The sequence below is a fragment of the Montipora capricornis genome, chromosome 11 (genome assembly GCF_036669925.1).
Source record: "Montipora capricornis isolate CH-2021 chromosome 11, ASM3666992v2, whole genome shotgun sequence".
Lineage (NCBI taxonomy): Eukaryota > Metazoa > Cnidaria > Anthozoa > Scleractinia > Acroporidae > Montipora > Montipora capricornis.
This window is the reverse complement of record NC_090893.1, coordinates 26,123,673-26,128,672: the sequence shown is the minus strand read 5'-3', so window position 1 is coordinate 26,128,672 and position 5,000 is coordinate 26,123,673.

Sequence of the window (5,000 nt, the reverse complement as noted above, 5' to 3'; positions counted from 1 at the left end):
AAAATTGAACGTGTGGTCATTAGGACAACTACAAGTAGGACAACTGACAGCTGGTGTAAATAAACGAGCAACTTGAGGAAGAACCTGCAAAAGGCACAAGAGCACCCAGTTAACCGAGGACTAAAACACTGTAACCCAAACCAGTCAAATTTATTACAACAACCTCGTTTAGAACAATATCTCGATATGTCTAATAAAAACATAATAGGCAACATTTTGAAAAGGAAATTTAATAACAAAACACTAACAGGAATGTATATGGCGACCCCAAGCTTGCTTTACTAGACAGGGGTGAACCTGAATACCCACAAGTCCCACAGCAAAGGCCAAGTGAAAAAAAAACCGGAAGTAGTGGGAAGTAACACAATGCCCTTAAAACCTTTAACTGCCAAGATAAAGGAATCATGTTGATGTAAAAGAGGCCACCAAAATTTACGAGGACAGACATCCGAGACAACTAGTGTACAGGAGATAGCTTGACACGAGAGAAAGTGCAGCAAATCAGGAATAAGAATAATCGGGGGAAAGGCGTAAGGGTTTGCAAAAAGATCCCTTTTGGGCGAAGGACTTTGAGCAAAAACGTTGACACCCGAAGAACCAGGAACTGGGAAAGGAGAGAAAAAGGGAAGAGAAGAACCTGAAATGGAGCTCTGGACATTCGACGGGAGTGCCATTAAATCAACAGAGTGACCCGAAAGCCCGCCAAAAGCACTTTGAATTCTCGCCCAAACACTTGGCGATAATTTGGAATCTTGCAAAGAAAGAGTGCGAGAAGGAGGGTCAACAACATTACACTTGGAGGGAATGTTAGAGTCAGAAATAACAGCAAGCAATCGCTTCAAAGAAGCAATCAGAGAGGGAGATTTAGCTCCTTGGCGGCGCCAAACTCTCAAGAGCACTTGACTGTCCGTGAACTCGTCAACCCAGCAGTTACTAACGGTAGAAGAAAACGACTTCAAGGCATTACACAAGGCGAGAATTTCCTTACAGTTAATACCGAGAGAAGAGGCCAGTAATCCCGAATGGCGACAGACTTTGCATCGGGATTAAGCACAGACTGCTCCCCACGCGAAAGCACTAGCATCAGAGCAGAGTACTATCTGACGATGAAATTCAGAACGCCAGGGAAGAAAAACCTCCATGGATTCTAAGAAGGTCCAGGAGGCAATTCCTGCTTTCAAAGGCCCAGACAGGGTAATGGGACGGGATGAACGAGTGGCCTTACTAATAGCTAAATTAATCTACACCTGGGACTGCCAAGGCAAAAGAAGTGCACTTCCCAGAAAGCCGTTGCAAGGTCTTAAGGTCAAGCGAGTCAGATCCAAGGACTATACGAATGAGGTCACAAAAACCGAAGAATGTGCGGCTGTCAGAAGTAAGTAACAAATGATCATAGCCAGACTTATCGTCACAAACAGATTGGTATGAATTAGCAGAAACGTAGCGAGGGAGGGCAGCGCGAGAATCGAGCTTAAAGGGAGAATCCTTGATCCAAAGATTTAAAAACCTGTTATCATTGCACAAACGTGGTTTTGAAGGCTCGACGGTAAGAGGCATTACTAAGTGAGGCGGAGCAACCTCCCCAACTTTACCCCAAATAGAGATAGCTTCCGAAGCTAATCTGTTAACTATAGTATCGGATATAAACTTTACATAAGGCTTACATGAAACAGAATTTTGAAAAACCACCGAAGGAGGAATTTCAGAGTCAGAATTGTCCTTTAAACTGTCCTTTATAAAGTTGAAAAAAGGAAAAAAACGCTAACTTTATTCCTTATCCAATCTAGCACAAGTGCGGTTTGTTCATAGGGAGCGATGGCTGCAATATGCTCCCAAACCGCGGTGTGGTTATGACGATTTCCTGCAGTAAAGCTCTCTGGATCACGGAAAGCCAGCATGGAAACATTGGCCAACTGTTGTCCCGCGGCCACAGCATCTACAAAAGCTTTGTTCAATATGCACATTGTTGGCTATCAACCCCTGAGTCTTATCTAAACAATTCCCATTGACATCAATCCAACGTGGAGAGGTACGGTTTACAGTAAGAGGATGGAAGGCTTCAGTACATTCCCAATCCGGAAAGGAAGGATGAATGCGCAGTCGCTTGAGTAAAGGCTAAAGGGAACGAAGTCAAAAATATGGTGAACAAAACGCTTGGGAACAAAAAGGAGGGTATACAAAATAAAGGTAGACAAATATAGGCAGTAAAGAAATTTAATTATCGCAAATTGTAGCATTAAAAGGACAAAAATCCTTGAACGTAAGCAACAATATCAAATAACGAAAGTCATAAGCTTGGACCTTGGCTTTGGCCAGGGCGCTGGCCGGAACCAAAACGAAATGGCCTGGAGTATGGAAAAAAGCGGGAGCCGGAACCAAATCTGCTTTGATATCCTTGCTGGCGCTTACGGAGAGCACATGGAGGCAACATGACCCAGGATTCCACAGTGGAAACAAACCACTCTTGAAGAACGAGGGCTGCGAGCGGAGGGTGCATTGGAAGAGGAAGCAGATGCGTTGCTCTTAAATGTCTTATCCACCTTAGCAATGCACTCCAACACCTTTGTGTAATCTTTGTCACTAAACAAAGCCAAAAAATGCGCTTGAAACTTATCAGTGGGCTTATCTAACTGCGCTCTCAAGGTTTGACAGGCTGCGTCAAGGAACGAGGCTTTGGGATCATTGATACGGTGAGCCTCCATAGAGGCAGCTTCAGCCATGGACACCGCCGTATACTTGTCGAAATCAGCTGTGCTGCGCAGGACATACTTGGATAAACGAAGCAGTTGAGAATAAAAATCTCCCTTTGATTGACTTTCAAGGTATTCGATTCGTTTTAGAAGTGAAGCAACATCAGTCTAAAACATAATGAAAAGAACGCAGGATAAGCGCGCAGAACAAACAAAACAGTAATAAAACAAAGTACAATGAGTGCTGCGTACAAAATTTTGCAAGTACGCGGGAAAAGGAACGCAAAAAGGTGTAACAAAATCCCAAGAGACGTAAAAACTAACAAAGGCTAGTAATTAAAAAAACTACATACAAAACTGAAGTAAAACTGAGAAGGAATCTGAACTATGAAAAGTTTTGACTGGACAAAACCCGTGCGACCACACAGCATTTTAACTAAAAAACAACACAGACTGGGCCAAGAACAATATAGCAGAACAAAACTTCCATGCAGGCAAATCATGTAAATGAACCAAGACAAAACTAATGAAGGAAATAAATTTGCACTAAGCAAAAACAACATCTAATACCACAAAGCTTATACAACTAGCGCGAGAAAAACAAAGATTAAAGGAGCTGAACTACATCTCACGCCCCACTAACAACACAACTAAAAGCACAATTGAATTTGCGTGAGGAAAAAACTAAGATAAATAACATTCCATGCAATAACAAAATAAAACGCTGAGACTATGAAGAAAAGCATGGAGAAACAAATATAAATCAACAACATCCCATGTAACATGGGGAAAACTAAAGAGAAGCATTTTTAAATTTATAAGATCTTTTTTTACATCTCGCACTATCGACAACACAACCAAAAAGACAATAGAATTTGCGTGAGGAAAAAAGTAAGATAAATAACATTCCATGCAATAACAAAATAAAACGCCGAAACCATGAACGAAAGCATGGAGAAACAAATATTAGCAAACAACGTCCCATGTAACATGGGGAAAACTATTCAATAAACACAAAAGCAAAATTGCACGGGGCAAACAAAAAGAACCAAAACCTGCACAAATCTGCAAAAAAAGCATTGCGCAAAGTCTAATAAAGAACATAAGAGCAGAATGTAACCTGGAATGAAACAGAAGACAAAAAAAAAGAAAAAAGCGCCAACAGTATGACAAGAGAACCTTATAAGTGGGAAGAGTAAGCGAAATGCTGAACACGCGGATGAACCGAGCAACGCATGAAGAACAGAAATGAAAGAATAAAGACCTCCTGGACTTGAGAAGGATCTTTGTGAATGTCTTGATTCGGGGCTGGAGGTTCAACAACAGCGGGTAAAGCCGCAGGATCCTGTGGAGGATGGGGCGCTTGTCGTTCAGGTTCATCACGAGAAGACCTGTTGCTTAAAACTGTCTGCTTTAGCGGACTAATAATGAATTCACCCCCTCATTTATTTTCAAAAAATAGATCTGGGGCCTTAATTCACCAGAGTGATTTAACAGTTTCAAGGGTGTTAGTATTGACCTCAAGAGCAGGAATGTCTAAGATTGCTTTCCTGCGGAAATCCCTACGGACTTCCTTGCACTTAAGTGAGCTCAGTTTGAATTTGTTGACGTTGGACCAGTTTACGATATGCTCCACTGTGGCTTGTAAATTACTTGCGCCGAACTATGGAACATATTCCGAGACCATTGTATCACCAGAGAATTTCCACATGGCCAATAGAGAGTTATCCGTAGTTGTGAGGTCATTTATCATGACCAAAAAGAGCCCCGGACCAATGCGGGTACCCTGTGGAATCCGGCGGGGACTGGGTGAACTCTGAGAAACAATCAGAGCCGAGCTTAACAAGTTCGGATCTCTCACGTAGAAAGTCCGCAACCCCGTTGACAACGGTGGGTTTAACTCCTAGACTATAAAGTTTGGCGACCAGTAAATTATGGTCTACAAGGTCAAAAGCCATTTTGGAGCGCTGCCCTGACCCTCGAGCACCACAGGTGTGAGTTATTTATCAATAACAAACCCCTCGGTAACTTTAGACAACGTGGAAGTTAGAGATACGGCCCTCAGATCTTTGTTGAATTTTTCGTGCCTTTGGGGACTGATGGGAAGACTACCATGTAGACCTCAGTCAATTTTATGTTGCATTTACATTTCCCGCCATAACTTTTGCCTGCTCACGCAATCCAGTATTGTACCCCAAAAACCGTTCGTACAACAATCTTTATTGTGCTCGTAATATAAACGGAAGAGTAACTGGATATATCAAAGTTGCTATAAAATATTTTAACTGAAAAAATAACATTTAAGTTGAA